The sequence below is a fragment of the Carcharodon carcharias genome, chromosome 7, assembly GCF_017639515.1.
Source record: "Carcharodon carcharias isolate sCarCar2 chromosome 7, sCarCar2.pri, whole genome shotgun sequence".
Classification (NCBI taxonomy): domain Eukaryota; kingdom Metazoa; phylum Chordata; class Chondrichthyes; order Lamniformes; family Lamnidae; genus Carcharodon; species Carcharodon carcharias.
The window spans coordinates 175,907,426-175,930,622 of NC_054473.1; the positions used below are offsets into that span (position 1 = coordinate 175,907,426).

At 40.8% G+C, this 23,197-nt stretch overlaps 1 protein-coding gene across 10 annotated transcripts in view; it reads left to right on the top strand.

The window, feature by feature from the left end:
- The window catches only part of wwox (WW domain containing oxidoreductase), a 974,426-nt gene that overhangs the window by 95,335 nt on the left and 855,894 nt on the right, over positions 1-23,197 (top strand). The gene's annotated exons all lie outside the window — the stretch shown is intronic.

The following is a 23,197-nucleotide window of genomic DNA, read 5'->3' on the forward strand; positions in this document are numbered from 1 at the left end:
TCAATTAATGTTCGACTTGCTGTCATGAACACTTAATCACAGAAAATCGTTCATCTCCAAGGACTGAGGACATTCTGGAAGAATTTGTGTTTGAAAAGACGCTGTCCCTTAAAGAGTTAATGGAAGACTCTGATGCTCCTGCAAAAAGCATCTTTTTTGCAAGAAAGGGTAATTGAGCAATTGAAAAAATAATTGTCAACCTCTTGACCCGGGTCAACTGTGTACAAAGGGGGTCACTTAGGTTTTATGGCTTTGGGAAAAAAAACATGCCTGGAAGACTGTTTTAAAAGTGGGTTTGGTTTTGCTTTGAGAAGAGAAGGACCAACTGCTTGAGAAGGAAGACAGCAGCCTTTTGCAGTCAGAGTCAGTCAACAGCTGGAAGTGAATGTAAGCTGCTCCTGTGATGCTCTACATGCTAGAATAGAGTACCCTCGCGTATTCCTGTCTACCCTATCTATGCCCCTCATAATTTTATACACCTCAATCATGTCCCCCCTCAATCTCCTCTGCTCCAGGGAAAATAACCTCAGTCTATCCAATTTCTCCTCATAACTAAAACCCTCCAGTCCAGGCAACATCCTGGTAAATCTCCTCTGCACTCTCTCTAGTGCAATCACATCCTTCCTATAATGCGGATTCCAGAACTGTACACAATACTCTAGCTGTGGCCTAACCAGCATTTTATACAGTTCCAGCATAACCTCCCTGCTCTTATATTCTATGCCTCGGCTAATAAAAGCAAATGTCCCATATGCCTTCTTACCCATCTTATCAACCTGTCCCGCTACCTTAAGGGACTGGTGGATGTGCACACCAAGGTTCCTCTGATCCTGGTACTTCCCAGGGTTCTACCATTCATCGTGCCTTGTTTGTCTTACCCAAGTGCATTACCTCAGATTTATCCAGATTAAATTCTATTTGCCACTGATCAGTCCATCTGACCAGCCTGTCTATATCCTCCTGTAATCTCAGGCTATACTCCTCACTATTTACCACCCCACCAATTTTCGTGTCATCCGCGAACTTACTGATCAACCCTCCTACATTCAATTCTAAATCTTTTATATATACCACAAACAGCAAGGGACCCAACACCGATCCCTGTGGAACCCCACTGGACACAGGCATTCAGTCACAAAAAACACCTCTCGACCATCACCCTCTGCTTCCTGCCACTCAGCCAACTCTGGATCCAATTTGCCAAATTACCTTGGATCCCATGGGCTCTTACCTTCGTTATCATCCTTCCATGCGGGACCTTATCAAAAGCTTTGTTGAAGTCCAAGTAGACTATATCAAATGCATTGCCTTCATCTACAGACTTGGTCACCTCTTCGAAAAATTCAATCAAATTGGTCAGACATGACCTCCCCTTAACAAAACCATGCTGACTGTCCTTGATTAATCCCTGCCTCTCCAAATGTGGATTATTTCTGTCCCTCAGAATTGCTTCCAATTGTTTCCCCACCACGGAGGTTAGACTGACTGGTCTGTAGTTCCCTGGTTTATCCCATCCTCCCTTCTTGAATAATGGTATCACATTGGCTGTCCTCCAGTCCTTTGGCACCTCTCCTGTGGCTAGAGAGGTATTGAAAATTATTGCCAGTGCCCCTGCTATCTTCTCCCTTGCCTCACTCAACAGCCTGGGATACATTTCATCCGGGCCTGGAGATTTATCTACTTTTAAGCCTGTCAGACCACTTAGAAACTCCTCTCTCTCTATGCTAATTTCTTTAATTATATAATTCTGCCTGATTTCCAGAATCACGTCTTGCCTCTCACTTGTGAACACTGAAACAAAGTATTCATTTAGAACCCTACCTACGTCTTCCGCCTCCACACACAAATTACCACTATGGTCCTTAATGGGCCCTACTCTTTCCCTAGTTATCACAGAATCGTAGTGCAGAAGAGGCCCTTCAGCCCATCGAGTTTGCACCGACACGTGAGAAACACCTGACCTACCTACCTAATCTCATTAGCCTTGAATGTTATGACATGCCAAGTGCTCATCCAGGTACTTTTTAAAGGTTGTGAGGCAACCTGCCTTCACCACCCTCCCAGGCAATGCATTCCAGACCGTCACCACCCTCTGGGTAAAAAAGTTTTTCCTCATATCCCCCTAAACATCTTGCCCCTCACCTTGAATCTATGCCCTCTTGTGACTGACCCTTCAACTAAGGAGAATAGCTGCTCCCTATCCACCCTGTTCATGCACCATATAATCTTGTACACCTCGATCAGGTCGCCCCTCAGTCTTTCTGCTCCAACGAAAATAGCCCAAGTCTATCCAACCTCTCTTCATAACTTAAATATTTCATCCCAGGCAACATCCTGGTGAATCTCCTCTGCACCCCCTCCACTGCAATCACATCCTTCCTATAATGTGACGATCAGAACTGCACACAGTACTCCAGCTGTGGCCTCACCAAGGTTCTATAGAAATCCAACATGACCTCCCTACTTTTGTAATCTATACCTCGATTGATAAAGACAAATATCCCATATGCCTTTTTCACCATCCCACTAACGTGCCCCTCCGCCATGAGAGATCTATGGACACACACGCCAAGGTCCCCTTGTTCCTCAGAACTTCCTAGGGTCATGCCGTTCATTGAATACTTCCTTGTCAAATTATTCCTTCCAAATTATATCACCTCACACTTTTCAGGGTTAAATTCCATCTGCCACTTATCTGCCCATTTGACCATTCCGTCTATATCTTCCTGTAGCCCAAGACACTCAACCTCACAGTTAACCACTCAGCCAATCTTTGTATCATCTGCAAATTTACTGATCCTACCCCCTGCACAGTCATCTATATCGTTTATATAAATGACAAGTAATAGGGGACCGAGCACAGATCCCTGTGGTGCGTCACTGGACACTGGCTTCCAGTCACTAAAGCATCCTTCTGTCATCACCTCTGCCTCCTACAACTAAGCCAATTATGAATCCACCTTATCAAATTACCATGTATCCCATGCGCATTTGCCTTCTTAATAAGTCTCCTATGTAGGACCTTGTCAAAGGCTTTGCTGAAATCCATATAAACAACTGTACTACCCTCATCTACACATCAGGTCACCTCCTCAAAAAATTCAATCAAATCCTCTTAGTCTTAATGTACTTGTAAAATAACTTTGGATTTTCCTTTATTTTACCAACCAATGCTTTTTCATGCCTCCTTTTTGCTCTCCTAATGTTCTTTTTAAGTCCCCCCCTACACATTCTATACTGCTCTAGGACTTCCGCTGCTTTGAGCCCTCAGTATCTGCCATAAGCCTCCCTTTTTCTCTCTATCCAATCCTGTATATCCCTCGACATCCAGGTTTCCTTGGATTTGTTGGTCCCACCCTTTGTCTTTCCTGGAATATGTTTGCCCTGTACTCTCCATATTTCCTTCTTGAATGAGTCCCACTTCTCTGACGCAGATTTACTTAAAAGTAGCTGCTCCCAGCCCACTGAGGCCAAATCACATCTGACCTTATTAAAATCAGCCTTCCCTCAATTTAGAACTCTAATATCTGACCCATCCTTGTCCTTTTCCATAAAAACCTTGGATCTTACAGAGTTATGATCACTATCTGCAAAATCTGCACTGATGCCACAACCACTTGCCCGGCTTCATTCCCTAAAATTAAGTCGAGGACCGCCCCCTCCCTTGTAGGACCTTCTGCGTACTAGCTTAAAAACCTCTCCTGGATGCATTTTAAGAATTCCGCTCGCTCTAAACCTGTCACACTATGACTAACCCAGTTAATGTTGGGGAAGTTGAAATCCCCCACTATTACTACCTTATTATTTTTACACTTCTCTGATATTTGTCTACATATCTGCTCTTCTATTTCTCTCTGAGTGTGGGGGGCCTATAGTACACTCCCAGCAATGTGATTGCACCTTTTTTGTTTTTCAATTCGACCATATGGCCTCATTTGAGGAACCTTCTAAGATGCCATCCCTCCTTACTGCTGTAATTGATTCCTTGATCAATATTGCAATACCCCCTCCTCTTTTACTTCCTTCCTCATCTCACCTGAAGACCCCATATCCTGGAATATTGAGCTGTCAATCCTGCCCCTCTATAAACATGTCTCTGTGAGAGCAATGACATCATACTTCCATGTGTTAATTTGTGCCCCCAACTCATCTGCCTTATTTGTCAGACTCCTTGCATTAAAATAAATACCATCCAACTTTGCCAAACTCCCTCGTTCCTTAACTGGCCTATAATTTCTATGCCTTCCAGACTCACTTGCTCTCTTGTAATTTTGGCTGTGCATCTCCCCCTGCTGAATGTCCTCTCAGGATCCTATCCCCCTGCCAAGTTAGTTTAAACCCTCCCCAACAGCACTAGCAAACCTCCCCACAAGAATGTTGGTCCCATTTCGGTTCAGGTTTTGGAGCCTGTATGGGCCCTTGTACACCTGTAATTGTGCAGGGGCAGGCTTGCTCATTGGGCAGGTCTTTTTTCATAGGGGCACAGGGTGAAGGCAAGGGCCGTGAAGTGTGGACAGCCTGAGAGGAGGTCCCACTGCCATCTTTTCTCTGTCTCCCTTTCACAACCATTTGGAATGAGTTGCAGCCAATTATATTTACAAAAGTCCAACAGTCAAATAAAGACATTTATAACAATTGACATAAAGAATAAACAAAATACAAGTTATTTGGGTGCAAAACTGTATTTTTAACATTGTTCCATATTTCAAAATAGTGGTTAATTCTTTTGCCAGTGAGTAATCCTGGGTGAGATCAACTAGCCTTTTTTTAAAAGCTTCCTTTATAACCTTTTCCTTCCAAATCATCAGTGTGTTTGTGAATGCTGATGTAGTTGTGAAACTGTATGGGGTAAACACTTCTTGTTTCTTTTCTATCCCTTTTCTCTTTCTGTATGCTGTATGGAGAATTGCTTATTAAGGACATGTAAAGTAACTAATTGTCTGAAGCTGTGAGATATTTATGTGATAAGCTGCCATTTAAATGCAGGTATTCTTTATTATTAAAATAGCCAGTTTAGCTCATGCATACATTCCTTGCATGAGCATGGCTTCTTATTGTGAATGAGGGGGAAAGCTTTTGTTGTTAACTTCCATTTAAACCAGTGTATAAGTAGTCTTCTACCTTGCAGGAGCCAGGCTGGGGAAAATCATGAAGAATAACTGTTAACATCTCATGGAGAGGATATAACGTGTATGTAGAAGCACCACTTGTATCTTTGAATGCAAAAATTGGGCTGCGTTTAGAGAAGGATAAAGAAGCGATATAATAGAAATGGACAAAATTTAAAAGGCTTTGAGGGGTAAATGAATAGATTATTTTCACCGGTTATTGAATATGCAATGAAGGCGTAGAAAAATGGGAACATAATAGCATTTTTCAAAAATTATTACAAATTGAAGTGCATTACCACAAGTGCCCATTGAAGCAGGGTAATTTATAACATTTAAGAGGGCATTAGATAAAAAACTTGGGAACAATGTTAAAAATACAGGTGCAAAGTAAAACAATGGAATAATAGTAGATAGTTTGGATGCCACTACAGGCAGGATTGAACACATTACTGTGATAAAATCCGTGGTTTCAAAGCTCATATTTTTTAAGATAGACCCTAATTGAAAAGGGAAATTGATAAGAAAAATTGAGGAAGGAAATTGACACTTCCAGTTTCCAAAGAAAGTAAGACTGAAATTGAGATTGGAAACCAAAACTCCCAGGAAGACTGAAACTGGCTGAAACCACATAAAGGGAGACAGCCATCAGAACTCATGATGGTTCCAGTGGTGCTCATGTGCAGACAGGCTGAAGAAGGCAGAGGCTAAATCCAGAACCTGAGCATAGGCAAATATATAGTTGCTGTTACTTGAAGGTAACATTGGTAGATCAATGTCATCCAGACCTTTGTAAGCAAAGTTCAGGAGTTTCTGCAGACGTGTGCCATTTTTGCTGAAGTCCGGGCCTGTGTAACTCAGGTTGGTTGTGGATCAGGCTAAATCCTAGAAGAGGAGCTGAAATCCTTGTGAAGAAGAAAGTGTTTTGAAGGACTCTGTGACTGAGGTTGATGACATACATGCCGAGTGAACTGCTGAGTCAATTTGTAAGATCTATCTTAGTTGTATCTGCCATTTAATGTGTAATTTATAGTTTATAATCAACTGCAGTTAGTCTGTTAATTCATGTTTAACTTATGTGAATTCTCGGTTTTGGAGTGTAGCTGATTACCCAAGATAATGTTGGTGTTTGCTGTGTTTGCCTCTTGTATACTAAAAATTCCTTTGTTTTAAACCATGGAATATTGTGGCTTCATTCTTTCGGTAAATAACTGGGATTTGGATTGCTTCTTTTTTTAAACAAGTTACTGGTCTCGACTGAGATTTTAATACCATATTCTTCCATGTCAAATTGTCTGTGAATCTGCATGAACTGAGCAGGAGGTAGGATTGTTACTTTTATTTAATTTACAGTATGTACACTGTTAAAAACTGCTACAATTTTTTTTACAAAAAACGAAAATGACTTTTGCGCACAATCAACTTGATTGGAATAACACATAGCAAGATAAGTAGTCAATATTTCAGTTTTTGTTCACTATTTAATGTAATTCATGGGTAATTAAAAAAATGCAGTTCATACTTTCCATACCCTTTATGTGTATTGTGAGCAGGGTGAACACCTCTTAAATTTAGAACTATCAGTTTATCTACCAGCGTTTCTCCACCACTCTTCAAAACTACTTCACCCACAGTCCAGTTCTCAGAATTGTCAAGGGAGTTTACACATTAGTTACAATGCATATTTAAGTTCATCAATTGTAGAGGGGAAACTCAAGAGTGCACTTAGTGTGCAGTTGAAGTTTTGACACTGGAAAACCACTGGGCACAGCTCAGTACAGAGAACTGATATGTGATGATGGTGGAGAAATTACCAAGTATACCAATTGTTTCTGACAATTTTTTTTTTTATTTGTTCATGGCATGTGGGCGCCAGCAATTATTGCTCATCCCTAATTGCCCTTGTTCAGAAGGCATTTAAGAGTCAACCACGTTGTTACCAGGTAAGGATGGTAGATTTCCAGTAAGCCAGATAGGTTTCTTTAACAACAGTCGGCAATGGTTTCGTGGTCATCATCAGGCTTTTAATTCTAGATTTTTATTGCATTCAAATTTTACTATCTGCCAAGGTGGGATTACCCTGGGTTTCCTGGAATACTAGTCCAGTGACAATACCACTATGTCACTGCCTCCCCTTGCAATGAATTTTGCAGTGATGAAACAAATCATCATTACTAATTCAGTATCATAATGCAAATATTTTAAAGCTTAAAGTTGTTGAAATTCTTGTGTAATGCAGTACCACATCACACTGGTGATGTGGTACTGCACATGTGGACTATACTGCAAAGTTATTGCGCTCCAGGGACAAAGAGGAAAATTTTGAAGAATAACTTTCCCAGAATGTTCTTGTGCATCAAGTGGTCAGATCTGGAGTACTTTTGATGCAGATATTTGGCATTTAAAGTCCATTGAGCATTTAGGAAGTGAAGGTGTGTATTCTACTATTGATTTCTGGGGTTGACTAGGTGGAACAAATGGTCTTTTCTGGTCCTGGATCCTTCTGTATAGTGCCATATGAGCCTGTTGTGAACTACTTAATCAGAAGTTGGTTGAATTAAGTCTTTTTTGTAGTTCACCTTCATTTTGGTACATGAACAAGGGGCAGAATTTTCCCCCCGTTGGGAGGGAAGTTGAAGAACAGGCACGCGGGGGCACGCCTCCAATCAGCACCTCTGATCAGCAGCGCGCTGCCGTTTTATGTAGGTGGGGCCCCACCCAGCATGACGTCCACTCGGAAGCGCTATGTGCTCCCTGTGCGGGCGTTGGGGGGGGGGGGTGGGCGGGGATCCCTGAGCCGAGAGTGCACTCTTTCACGCATGCGCACGAAAGCGCGCACTCATCTCCCTGAGGCAAAGTGCTGCCTCAGGGAGATTGGCTGTACATTAAAAAATATTAAAAACATAAAAACAAATTCCCTGACATGCCTCCTCATATGACACTGTCACATGAGTTGGGACATGTCCTTAACTTTTAAAAACATTTTAATTAAATTTTTAAAAACCTACATGAAACCTCATCCTGTCTGTGGATAAGGCTTCATGCTTTCTCTAATGCCCGCCAGGGTTCCTGGGCTGCCCGCCAACCTTAAGGTTGGACGGGCAGGTCCAATAATTAGTTTAATTTTACTCTGTCAATGGCCTCAGTTGACAGGTCGGCGGGCGCATAGCTGATTTTGCTGAGCCCCTGCCTACCTGAAAATTTAAATAGGGCAGGGTGACTTTGGAAGTTCCGCCCGACGTCATCCTGCGTCATTTTACGTGTTGGCGAGCACGTCCCACTCCCCGCTTGCCAACCGGAAAATCCTGGCCAAGTTCTAGGCAGAAGTGCTGATGGAGGAGAGGTACTTGCCTATCATTTTAAAATTTGTCTCTCCACACCCCATATAAAAATAAGGGCTTGAGATTTGACAGTTCATTTGTTGAAGAAGGCCTGTAATATGGCCCAAGAGCCATGGACCTATAACACCTAAGTCAGAGGGTTGTGGATTCAAACTCCAATTCAAGACTTAAGCACATAATCTAGGCTGACACTTCAGTGCAGTACTGAATGAGTGATGTCGCTGTCTCTGTTTTCTTAGGCTCCAATTGAAGAACAACAGGTTGAGTTCTCCCTGTCTTCTGAGCAATATTATTCCCCTAACAACAGCCACCAAAGACAGATTTTCTCAAAATTTTTTCTCTTTGCTTGAGCATCTTGCTATGGGCAAATTGGCTGCAGCGCTTCCCTACAATAGTGACTATGATTCAAAAATATGTGAAGCGCTTTAGGCCACCCTGAACCTGTGTATGACTCACAACCCAAGTTCACAATGTTAAACTTGTATAATTGACCTATGTAACACTGGACTCCAAAACTGAAACTTTATGCATGTTGTTAATATAGATTTTCAGAAATTGATAATGTCACTCATGAGATTGTTAGCGAGTTGAAGCTCATGGAATTGAAGTCAAATTATTGACCTTGTAGGAAATTGGATGAACAGCAAGCGATAACGTGTAGGGATAACGGGTATGTACTGTAATTGATGGGATGTGACATGAATCAGTGGGGCCTCTGCTATTTACTATATTTATTAATTACTTAGATGAGAAAGCCACATATCCAAATTTGCTGATGACACAAAGATAGATAGCATGGTAAGCAGTGTAGATAGAAGTGTTTCATTAAAAAGAAAGATTGACGGATCAAATGAATAGGCAAACTGTAACAAATGGATTTAAGTGTAGACAATTGAGAAATTACCCACTTTGGACCTAAAAAGGGATGGAATGGAGTACTTTCTAAATGGTGGAAAGATAGAAACAGTGGTGGTCCGAAGAGACTTAGGGATCCAGGTACATAGATCATTAAAATGTCATGAACAGGTGCAGAAAATAATTAAAAGGACTATTGGAATCCTGGCCTTTATATTTAGAGGACTAAAATACAATGGGGGAAGTCACGCTTCAGCTGTCTAAAGCTCTGGTTAGACCACACCTGGAGTAGTGTGAGTAGTTCTGGGTACCACGCCTTTGGAAGGATATATTGGCCTTGGAGGGAATGTGGCATAGGTTTGCCAGAATGATACCTCCAAGGGTTAAATTATGAGATGAGATTACGCAAACCAGGGTTGTATTCCCTGGAATTTAGAAGGTTAAGGTGGGTGGAGAGTAGGGATTTGATCAAAATTTTCAAAATTGTAAAGGGAATAAATAGAGTAGATATAGAGAAACTAGTTCTGCTGGCTGGGGAATCTAGAACTTGTCTCAAAGTAAGGCATTGTATAAAAATTAGAGTCAGAACTTTCAGAAGCAAAATTACGAAACACTTCTCCACACAATGGTTGGTAGGAGTTTGAAACTCTCTTCTACAGATGACAATTATTGCTTGATCAAATGTTAATTTTAAAGCTAAGATTGATACTCTTCTGTTGACCGCAGATATTAAGGAAAATGGGGCAAAGGTGGCTGCATGCTGGTAGGCCACAGTACGGCTATGATCTCATTGAATGGTGGAACAAGCTCAAGAAGCTGAATGTTTACTCTTCTTATGTTCCTATGAAACACTTTAGTCTGTTTTGATTATGTGATAAAGTGCTGTGTAACTGTAATTGGATTTTTCAGTCGGTGTGTTGGGGTGGGCCCGACATGCCGGTGCGTAAAATGCCGTGATGACATCAGGCGTGCATCCCAATGTCATCGCACTGTCTCGCGATGTTTCATTCAGTGGGTGTGCGACAGAGTTGGCTGTCCGCCTGCTGATAATTGATAGGCCTATTAAGGCCATTAATGAATTAATTAATGTTAAGTTAATGCTGTCTGTCCAACCTTACAGTTGGCAGGCAGGCGAAAAGGCCAAGCAGCCTTTACATTTGTTAGGAAACCTCTTCCACGAGCGGGATGAGGTCTCCTAAAGCTTTTATGAATTAAATAAAAAGTTTTCCTGACAAATAAAAACATGTCCCATCTCATGTGACACGGTCACATTAGGGGACATGTTTCATTAAATTTTTATTGATCTGATTTATTATTTACAAAAGTGCTTCAATCTCCCTGAGGCAGCTCCGTGCCTCAGGGAGATTTCTGCGCTCTTTTGCACACATGTGCGAAAGAGCACTGGCCCCGACTCTCCCTCCTCCCCCCCACCCCCCACCGCCCGCACAGGTAGCGCTACCGCTTATGTATTACATCGCGTAAAATGGCGGTGCGGAGTTGATCGCGGGCAGCACCATAACCGGACCCACCGAGCCCGCCCGCTGCAAGAAAAATTCAGGCCATGATATCCACAAGTGATTTTTTTTTTTTAATTGTGCAATTGCATTAAATTCTAAACAATGACTTTAAAAAAATATTGTTAATTCTCCAGGTACAGATGGTAAAACACTTATAATGTCAGCTGAACTGAGTGTGCTTGATAAATTTAAATCCAAAACTTAAGTCACTTATGTTTTTACTGAACATGTTCTTACTCCAGGGAACATTTTTGGAGTGTATTGAAAGGGGAGAAATTCATCGTTTCATAAGGAATAATGTTTTACTAACTAGCTAAGCACTTTGGCTGATTTTTTTTCAATAATTAGCCAAGGGCCACAAATGCTGACCTTTTCCATTTGTTTCTAAGCCAATTGAATTGCATTAGCAGCTTGGTGAAATTGAAGGAGTTTTAGTTAAACTTAGCTCTGACAATGCATTCAACTAATGGCAGTTTAAACACTTCAATTATCCTTCTTATAGCAAATGGAGGGTGGTGAATTCCTTAGTAAATCATTATCCAGAAGAATCCATTATTCTGTTAAGTCCTATGGCATATGCGTTACTAGCCTGATATTCAGTGAACGTGAAAGATAAGAGTCATTTGAACTGTCAAGCCCTCTCCATCCATAACCATATCTGAATATTCTATCATGGATATTGTGTAATTCTCTACCTGCACCCCCCCTCACCTAACATTCCACTGCAAGATTCCCTACTATAAAGAGAATTACGTTCTTCTCCTTTCCTGAAAAAAATAACTAGTTCTGTCAACTAGTTCTGACACCCTGGTCCACTCCTCCATCACCCCTTATTCCTCAACCCTCACCTATGGCACCTCCCCATGCCCACGCAAAAGATGTAACACCTGCCCCTTCACTTCCTCTCTCCTTACCGTCCAAGGGCCCAAACACTCCTTTCAAGCGCAGCAGCATTTCACTTGCATTTCCCCCAACTTAGTCTACTGTATTCGTTGCTCCCAATGCGGTCTCCTCTACATTGGAGAGACCAAAAGTAAACTGGGCGACCGCTTTGCAGAACACCTGCGGTCTGTCCGCAAGAATGACCCAAACCTCCCTGTCGCTTGCCATTTTAACACTCCACCCTGCTGTCCTTGAAGCCCAACGCAAACTGGAGGAACAGCACCTCATCTTCCGACTAGGCACTTTACAGCCTTCTGGACTGAATATTGAATTCAACAACTTTAGGTCTTGAACTCCCTCCTCCATCCCCACCCCCTTTCTGTTTCTTTCCCCTTCCTTTTATTTTTTCCAATAATTTATATAGATTTTTCTTTTCCCACCTATTTCCATTATTTTAAAATATTTTTAAATTTTTTATGCTCCCCCCACCCCTACTAGATCTATACCTTGAGTGCCCTACCATCCATTCTTAATTAGCATATTCGTTTATATAATATCACCAACTTCAACACCTCTTTGTTCTTTTGTTCTTTGGTCTGTGACATCTTTTGATGATCTGCTCCTATCACTGCTTGCCTGTCCCTACAACCACACCACCTCCCTCCACTTCTCCCCCCCACCCTGCCCCCGCCACACACACACACACACACACACACACACACACACACATATTAAACCAGCTTATATTTCACCCCTCTCCTTGGATTCACCTAGTTCTGTTGAAGGGTCATGAGGACTCGAAACGTCAACTCTTTTCTTCTCCGCTGATACTGCCTGATCTGCTGAGTTTTTCCAGGTAATTCTGTTTTTGTTTTAGTTCTGTCAAAACCTTTATAATTTTCAATCCCTTTCTCAGTTGATATTGATCCAGCTCCTTACCAGTGAATTTACCTCTGAAATTATCCCTGAAACAGCCATCTTCCTTGGAAGTCTGGTTTCCTTTCAACACCTTACAGTCCCATCTGATTTCCGAGCGTTGCTAATGAAGAAATAGGTCAGATATATGATTTTATATGACATAAGATGATGGCAGAGGATTGCATGCGGCTGGGTTCACATGAGCAATAGCATGCTTGAAGTTTGTTGGTTAGGGATGTTATCCAAACTGGACATTTGATTGCAATCATGTAATTCACTTCTACCTACCTTGTATTCATCTGTCATGATTCTGATCGAGTCTGCTTTCCAAATGATCTGTTATGTTGCTTTACTACTATTTATTAATGTTTGGTTCTGAGGAAGTGAGGAAAATGTGGATGTTCACTCCTGATGCCCAGTGCCATCCCTCCTCTGCATAGCCCTGTTGCTAAAGCATTATTGAAGATATTTTCAAATTGAGATAAGGTATTTATTGACAGCTCCCTTCTACAGTCATTGCAGCTAATTGAGACTTTGAGTAGAGTCTACCACTTAAAGATTATTTTGCATTGAAGCCAAAGATGTCATCAGGGATTCCAAATGTTGGCCTAGTTTTAAGTGAGCGTAAAAAAATAAGTAATTTGTCACCACTATTAAAAGATGCAGTATGTTTGAGTTTGTGCTACAGTCGTCAATTAACGGCCACCCTGCAAATGAGAGTACTAGTTTGAAAACAAAGATATACCTCAAAGGATTCTCAATCATTTCTATCGGTTTGCTTATAATAGGACAACATTTTTCCTTTCCCTTGAAAGCTATTTCTGTAAAAAGGTTTTTAAAATTGTTTTTACTTTTGAATATGGACTTGCATAGAAGTGCAACTAACATAAGAGCATTTGTTGCCAAACTGACTTTGTATTTGATGAGAACACAGAGTTCCATGAAAATTTGTTATGGGTATCCAAGAGACAAGCCCAAACCACGTTCTCCCTGGCCCAATGCATGTTCGCTCAGGATTTGATTAAATCTTTAGTTTCACCTTTGGCATACATGTGAGAGTTCCAGGTGAATGGGCAAAAAACTGGAAAATGGAACTCATTGTCACTAAGCACAAGGTAAATTTTGGTTGAAAGAAACATTCTTGGGCTGTGTAAGGGCAGAGGCATTTCAGGGTACAGATTCATAGGATAGCACCTCAGATTGATATGGCTGTCAAAAATAATAATGAAATTTTAGGTTTTATCACCAGAGGTGTAGAATATAAAAGTCAAGCTTTTATATGAGCCTGCATACGATCTCAAGAAGACCTCAGTGAGAATACTCTGCAATATTAGGCTCTATACTATAGGAATGATTTGAGGCTTTTGAGAGAGGGCAATGTAGATACACTGGGTTGATGCGTGGTTTGAGGAGATATCAATTATAAAGAAAAATGTAATTTTTTTTCCTCAGAACTATGTAGCTTTATGATCGAAGTAATTAAAATTATGAAAGGATGTGATGTGATGGGGGTAGATGTAGGCAGATTGTTTCCAGCAGTTGAGAGTTCAAGAACAAGAGGCCACAGATACAAGGTTCAATGTGAGAGATTCCGAATAGAGGGAAAACTTCTTCAGAGAGTTAAGAAACTGTGGAATTCACTTCTAGGGTTGGAGGTTAAGCCAGGAACTATGACAGCATTCAAGATTAGATTGCATAGGTGGATGAAGGAAAAGGAGTTGAAGGGATATGGGACAAGGATGGGTGAAAGTAAATAGAACTATTTGTTATTGTGGAGAACAAAAGTGGACATGGTCTGATTGGCTCAAAGACTTATTTCTATTTGTACCTTCAGTGTATGTCTCTATGTATGTCAGGCAAATACAGAGAGAGAGGGTGACTGTTGATCTTGACTGTTTTTTTAAAATCCTGCCTCTTCTTTCCCTCCATGCTCCCCCTAGTTTCCTCTCTTTAGAACCCTTATTTTCTGAGGCCATGATAGGGTGGGGATAGTTCCACGGGCATTCTTTCCTCCAGTGTCATTTCATGTGGGGATCTAGATATTGAGTCTTGAGAGGCTGTTTGACCACAGGATGAAATCAGACCAGAGGTTGATCCAGTAGTCAGAAAATATTCAAATACATTTGTTTCTGAAGATGGGGGTACTAAACCCCTTTGCCTCATCCTTCAATAACCCAGTGAAACTTACCAGAGGTGCTTTGAGAAAAAGCTCAACAAAGCAGGAGTTGAACCTGAGACTTTCCTTGTCTCGTAGTAAGGTATGACAGCATGGGGAACACATGCCCCACTGAATCATTGGTGGAGCCTTATTTTTTTATTTTGTTATATTTTTCTGCAGATAATTTGCTTTGTGCACAATAGGACATAATTTTCAAACCCTGCATCCTACAATCTTTAAACAGTATGACCTTTGATTTCTGGCAATTTCTACACATCTTTGTTCAGAATCTTACTCTTTGGCACATCATACTTAACACTTCGAGATGTTTTTATATTGGCCTGAGGGTGGGAGTTTAGAGGGCTTGTACACTAATAAGACATCCAACCACTTATTTGCGCTCTGAGATTTTATTTTGAGGAAGTCCTGGTCCTTTTTTTAAAATCAGCTATTTCTTTAGCTCATGTTTTGCCATCATAAACTGAAAACTTGGGATATCAATATTAGTTTTCCTGTCAGCAGAAAGAACAGGTAGGTCTTTGACAGCATTCCAGAATAGCAAAGTTAGTTTGGCAGGTATTTTCAAGCCCTGGATGACTGGAATTATGCTCTTGCAAACAGCCTTTTTTTTTTAACTTGCAAAGCTTCAAGGACCTTTTTGACATGGAATTTCCTACAGTCTTGCAAATGAGTAGATGTTGAATTGTGATCATTTTTGTCACTTTAGGTTCTATTTGAAAATATAATTAGGGATCATTAGTGCTTGACATAATGTACTTTTTGTTTATGGTTGCCCTATTTTTTAATTTTATACTTTATTACCTCTGCCTTGTCTCTTAAGTTCTGTTGATCATTGCATACTTCTGAGCTGAGAGGGCAGACTGAAGATAAAAGCAAAAAACTGCAGATGCTGGAAATCCAAAACAAAAACAAAAATACCTGGAAAAATTCAGCAGGTCTGACAGCATCTCCGGAGAGGAATACTGGCTCTATGGTGCTGCTGGCCATACAATTATTGGGCCCATTTTAATTATATTTCAACTTTTACAAACCACTGCCTTGATACCCCCTTCTTCGTGCTAGTTGTTTGACAGCTTGCACTTGGCAGCCTTTGAACATATCAGACTGTTGCTAATGTCTAAAGTCATCACAACAGACAGGTAGACAAGTAGGTGGAGTTGAGACCACAGTCAGATCAGCCATGATCTTATTGAATGGTGGAACAGGCTTGAGGGGCTGAATGGCCTACTCCTGCTCCTAATTCTTGTACTCTTGTTCAACCTTATTTTCCATTCTGGTAAGAACCTTGACTCCATGGGAGTGATCTTTCTCCTCTGTAGAAATCAGCCAATTTATTTTTGTGCCGTTGCTGTTTACAGTGTCATCTACTGTTGCCTGACTTGGCAGGTTCATGAATTTAGACTAATTGTTTTTGTTCTGTTGTATCACAGTTTTATTGTTAAGATAGTAATCCAGGAAAATTAGACAATGGATCACTTGACATCTGTGACAGTGTTTCTCAGATAACTTATGGGTAGCTAGCCTGCCTGATACTCACAGCTTGTCAATGGTCCACCATTTGGTACTCAGTGGAAAGAGAGTTCGGCTTTTTAAACCTGAGGTATTTGAATTTACAAAATATACAAAACCTTATAATGTTCCAAGCATTCAAAAAATTATAAGAAACCTTAAAGAGAAGAAATGGATTGTGTATTTTTTTGTTTATTTGTTCATGGGATGTGGGCATCACTGCCAAAGCACCATTGTGTGCTAAGATAAAAGCAAAATACCATGGATGCTGGAAATCTGAAACAAAAATAGAGGGCAGAATTTTGGCATCGGGGGGCGGGGCCTGCTCGGCGACGCGTAAAATGACGCGGGATGACGTCGGGCGGAACCTCCAACGTCACCCCGCCCCATTTAAATTTTCAGGAAGGCGGGGGCGCAGCAAAATCAGTTGCGGGCCCGTCGACCTGTCAATGGCCACTTGAGGCCATTGACTGGATCAACTAACCAATTAAAGGACCTTTTTCAACCTTAAGGTTGGTGAGTCGGCCAGGAGCCCCGACGGCAAATAGAGGAAACATGAAACCTCATCTAGCAGTGGGATGAGGTTTCATATAGGGTTTTAAAAATTGTAATAAAGTTGTTCTGTAAATTATGAACATGTCCCAACTCATGTGACATTGCTCTTTCATGCGCATGCGTAAAGGTGCGCACTCTCGATTTTAGGGGCTCCCCCCACCTGCACAGGGAGCGCATAGCGCTTCCTGGCGGATGTCATGCTGGGCGGGCCTTAATTGCCCCGCCCACATAAAATGGTGGTGCGGCCCCGATCGCTGGTGGTGATCAGCTCCACGCCCGCCCGCAATTGGGTCAGTCAGGCCCGCCTGCCCGGCAGGCAGAAAATTCCGCCCAGAAAATGCTGGAAAAACTCAGCAGGTCTAACTGCATCTGTGGAGAGAAAAAAACAAAGTTAACGTTTCAAGTCCTTATGAGCTCTGAAGAAGAGTGATAAGGTCTCGAACCGTTAACTCTGCTTTTTTTCTCTCCACAGATGCTGTTAGACCTGCTGAGATTTTCCTGCATTTTTTGTTTTTGTTTCACCATTGTGTGCTGTTTGCGGACAGGTTTGACACTTGCCTATATATTAATAATAAAACTGTAATTTTACTTATTTATATTGGAATTTACTGTAGATTGTGGCGTAGAAGATGACCTTTGAAGCCTCCAAAAACAAGGGTCAAATTATACGCAGAGCATGAAGTGTGAACCACCAGTGTATGTGTAGGTGTTCACCATTTTGAAATGTGTAAACAAACCGCAACACTGATGATTCAAATGAAATCAATGTAACAAGTTTTATTGGATTAATTAATTTTATAGGGATACCTTAAAAACAGACGTCAACTTATACGCAAAGTATAAAATGTGGACTTGCAGTTTTGGTGTAAGTGATTGTCACTTTGAAAAGTGAAAAAAAAGCCCTAGCACCGATAATTCAAATGAAATCAATTTTATTGAATGAATTAATTCTACAGGGTTCCTTTAACCACAATCAAAACATTTCAAAAATGGTCAAATTTATTGTCTTTGGTCTCCGACGCGAAAAGTTCATCAAATTCATTCTGAGTCACTTTGGCCAGAGCATCATTGTAAGGATTCCACTCTGAATCAGATTTGGCAATTTCAGTTTCTGAATCATACCTCCACAACAAGTCATCTTCCTGTCCATCCATTGATTTGGATACTCCGCATTTTCTGAACAATCTGATTGACAATTTGTGTATTAATTGCATCCCATGATTTGCTGATGAAATCACACAAAACATCAAGCGGGTAATCATTTCAAAATTGCACAACGTTACCTCCACGTGCATAATTTCTATTAACAGATTAGTTCAATCTGGGTATGTATGTAAACAATCTTACTAAACTCAAACAATTTATTCAAACTGTCATGCTAAAAAATAAACTTTTCCTAGACCCAGCATGTTTGCCTATTCATTGTAATGGAATCTTCTGTACTGACATAAGTGTTTAAGTTGTCATATTCTATTTCCAATATTCTCACAACTGCTCTGAGTGTCTACCGTTTATTAAGCATTAAACCTTTCAACACCACTGCTTGTGTGGTAGATTTCTCTGCTGAAGTATGTGTAAGATCTTGGGTTCACTACAACTGTTAGAATGAGTAGGGAAAGTTATCTAAAAGGAACCTGCAGGTCCAACTAGCTGCAGACTTCTTTGGGTACAAGCATGTTGTCACAAGTTTCACAGAATTTATGAAGTTAACTGCAATAAGTACAAAATGCAGTACTTAGCAAAGGCAGTAGATTGTAGTCAATTCATACTGGAATACTGTCTCTCAATTTCCAGTTGATTGTGGCACTGTCTCTTGTTCTGTTGACCAAAATCTATCATCATCTTTTCTTTTTGCTGCGCACCTTACTACTGAAAGTTGTTGCTTATTAATCTTTGCTAGACACTACCTCGAAGCATGGTCAATAGTATCCCTTAGTTCTGATTGGCCCAAACAGCATATGATCAGTCTCTGATTGGTAAGTGGTGCATGATCAATATTTGACATGGCATTCCTTGATATTGCAACATTGGTTCTTGCATGACTGTTAAACTGCAAATTTTGACATCAAAATTATTTACTATGAATGCTGGGTATCCATAGCACATTAGTACATTATCCATATGCTTTAGCTTGCAACACATAATAGTATTTTTAAAAATTCATTAATGGGATGTGGGCACCACTGTCTAGGCCAGCATTTATTCCCCATCCCTAACTGCCCTTTTCAGAGGGCATTTAAGAGTCTACCGCATTGTTGTGGGTCTGGGGTCATATGTCAGCCAGACCAGGTAAGGTCAGTATGACAGTGTTAATCCTATACCTTGGCTTGGTGTGGTATTCACTGCATTTCACACTATACATCTAGGATGTCTATATGCTTTCTAATATATTTTATAGTTAAGTCGTTGTAAGGCAAATTACCCTTCACACAGAATGTAAGCATTTGCCTCATAGAAATTTGGTCGTTTTGTTGAGATAAGTGTTCACAGAAAAGAAGCCAGGGAGGAAATAGTGGATGCCCTAAGGATCATTTTTCAGTCCTCACTAGATACAGGTGAGACACCAACGGATTGGAGGTCTGCGAATGTTGTATCATTGTTTAAAAAGAGTACAAGGGATGGGCCAAATAATTATAGGCTGGTCAGTCTGACTTCGGTGGTGGGCAAATTATTAGAAGCCATTCTGAGAGCCAGGATAAACTGTCACTTAGAAAGGCATGGATTAATCAAAGATGGTCAGCATAGTTTTGTTAGGGGAAAGTCGTGCCTTATTAACTTGAATTTTTTGAGGAAGTAACAAGGAAGATTGATTAGGGTAGCATAGCGGATGTGGTCAACATGGATCTTAGTAGGGCATTTGACAAGGTCCCACATGGCAGACTGGTCAGAAAAGTAAAAGTCCATGTGATACAGGGGAATGTGGCGAGTTGGATCCAAAATTGGCTCAGTGACAGGCAACAAAGGGTAATGATCAATGGATGTTTTTGCAAATGGAAAGTGATTTACAGTGGCGTTCCACAGGGCTCGGTGTTGGGTCTCTTGCTGTTTGTTGAATATACGAATGATTTGGATTTAAATGTGGGAGGCATGATTGGGAAATTTGCAAATGACACAAAAATCAGCCTTGTAGTTGATAGTGAAGAGAATAACTGTGGACTCCAGAATGATATCAATGGTTTGGTTGAGTGGGTGGAAAAATGGCAAATGGAATTCAATCCGGAGAAGCTTGAGGTAATGCATTTTGGGAGGGCAAACAAAGCAAGGGAATACACAGTAAACTGGAGGATATTGAGAGGGGTAGAGGAAGTGAGAGACCTTGGTGTGCATGCCCACAGGCCCCTGAATGTTGGCAGATCAGGTAGAGAAGGTGGTAAAGGAGGCATATGGAATGTTTTCCTTTATTGGACGAGGTATAGAACACAAAAGTAGGGATTGAATTCTGGAACTCTATAAAACGCTGGTTAGGCCACAGCTGAAGTTTTGCCTACAGTTCTGGTCACCACAGTACAGGAAGGACATAATTGCTCAGGAGAGAGTACAGAGTAGATTTACAAGAATGTTGCCAGGGCTCAAAAATTGTCGCTATGAGGGAAGATTGGGTAGGCTGGGGTTGTTTTCCTTCGAACAGAGGAGGCTGAGGGGTGACCTGATTGAGGTGAAAAATTATGAGGGTCCTAGACAGAATAGACAGCATAGACTTGTTTCCCTGGCACTTCTGGGGGCACAGATTTAAGGTAATTGATAGAAGGATTAGAAGGGGATATTAGGAAAAACATTTTTCACCCAGAGGGTGGTTGGTGTCTGGAATTCACTGCCTGGGTTGGTAGTTGAGGTAGAAACTCTCAACTCATTTAAAAGGTACCTGGACCTGCACCTGAAGTGCTGTAACCTGCAGTCAACGGACTCGGTGCTGGAAGGCGGGATTAGGATGGGCGGCTAGTTTTTTCAGCCAGCACAGACACAGTGGGCTGCATAGCCTTTTTTCTGTGGTTCTATTGTTCCCACCATTGACTTCCCATATTCCTACTGGTTCTAAAACCTGAACCATACTGATTGGTCTCTGAGAAACTCAGAACTTGTGCTTTTGGTTGCTGTATGCGTTTTTAATATAAAATTCTATAGAAATTTGAAGTTACCTTTGCACCTGATAATCAGAAAGGTTTTATTAGTGTCGGGGATGTATGTACAATGCTATTTTATTCCTACTCTGGAGGAAATGTTTGATTGGTTGAAAAATGTTTAAATTAAGCATTTGTGGTGGTTCAAAAGTTAACTTCCCATATTTCTACTGGTTGCTAATAGCGCATTCTTTGTAATTCAAGTTTGCAGTTCCTGATGTAATGTCTTGTATGAGAAATGCAGGACTGTGATCTTGCTCAACATATTGCATCACACCCTATTTCAATAATGTGCCAAACCAGTGGGTGGAATTTTACAAGAAATAACTTTTTCTTATCTGAGATTATATGACAATCGACATTGGACCATCATTAAGCTTTTAATTTCGGATTTTCATTCGATTCGAATTTCACCATCTGCTGTAGTGGGATTTGAACCAGGGTCCCCAGAGCATTACCCTAGGTCCCTGGATTACTAGTCCAGTGACAACACCACTATTCCACTATTCCCAGATCCCGATTTATAGCATTTATCGTTGAGCGTGGAGGCTAGCACAGTTTGCCGTAGCAGTTAAATCGCTCGGAGAGGAATTTGACCCTCTTGTTGAGATTGTGATGACCCCCCTCAAACATCCACTTGTCCACAAAGCAACGCTTCCTCTGGCATTGTACCCCCGCAGCGAGACAGGCCCGCGGATAAGGGAGCAAGGGTGCACGGTGAAATCATCCAGGATTCCTGTGTTATCATATGTTCCAAACATTATTCTCTTCTCATTCCAGTGATCCACAGATTTGGGTTTGGGAATGGTGTGCATCTGGATTAAATCTGTAACTCCAAAGGAAAACTGCCTGCGTGCATTGAGGATGGGCAGGCTGTGGGTTAGAGGCTTCCAACCCCGGCATATCAATGAAACCATCGTAGACCACTCTTTCTTTCCCGTGGGCGCTGCCATCTTGGTTTACAAAAACCCATCAACTGTTTAATCATGTAATTACCTTTGAACCGTAACAGTGTAATTGCCAAAGACTTAACAATGTAATTGCCATTAAACCAATATAATTAATAAGACATTGACAAGAAGTGCCAAATTAGTACATCGCACAACAGCCCCATTCCTTCGAAAGAATAGCACTGCTAATCAATGGTTTTCAAACATCCAAGCTGAACTAGAGTGTGCAATGATCCAGATATGTTCAGTGACTAACATTTGGAGGGGAAAAAAGACACAATTTATGACAAACTGTATGTGCTAATTATGTTAATATGGCCAGTAAAGATCTATGCAGTGGTTCCCCACTGTTATGTATGCCTTGAATTGTCTGAGCAGGAGTTCATAGTGGGGTTTTAAAAAAAGGCCATTAGTTGGAAGGGTAATCTGAAACCACAGACTAACCTTAGAACATTGTTGGCTCATTAAATGGAAAACTCCATTGAAATGAAAATATCCATTGAATTGTTCTGGATCAGAGCCATGTCACTTTCACTTTTTTATATCTTGTGCAGATTTTAAAGCACATTTTTGTGACTCTGTGCCACATAAACCCAGATTGAACTGAACTGTTAATAAACATGATGCATGTGGAGGTAATGTTGAACAATTTTGGGATGATTCCCAAGGTACTGAAAAGTAATTTTTCCCCAACTTCATTTGCAGTGGGAAGAAGTGAGCTGAAAATTGAAAATAGGCAGTCACTCTAAACTTTTAGAAGACTGCATTTAAACTATAGCAAATCATTACTTTGAGAGTTGGCTAGATTTTGGGAGGAATTTTGTCCATTTGCTATAAAATGACTGAAAAGATATTTGGAAAGATTGTATACCTGTCAAGTGACTAGTATAGAAATAAATAGCACTGAACCACATCTCATTTAGTATATAGTTTATAATAAACTTTAGGTGAATTTGCATGTCTGGTATTATATTATCCCTTTGGGTATTTTATTTCCTTTGCAAATGGAAACCAATGTTGCAACATCAAGGAAACTGAAATCCTAAATTCAAAATGAACAGAATTAAAAATGGGAAATGTAGAGGTTTGCACTATTGTTCTGTCAGAAAAATTGTACTTGTAGGAGATAACAATACTCCCTAGTTTTGAAATAAGTGACCAATGCCCACTGTTTTTCAGAGAAAATTACTCTGTTAACTTGTATGATAACATTTTTAAATCAGGCACTATTATTGGCGAAGGTTACCTGACAGATTGGTTGCTAG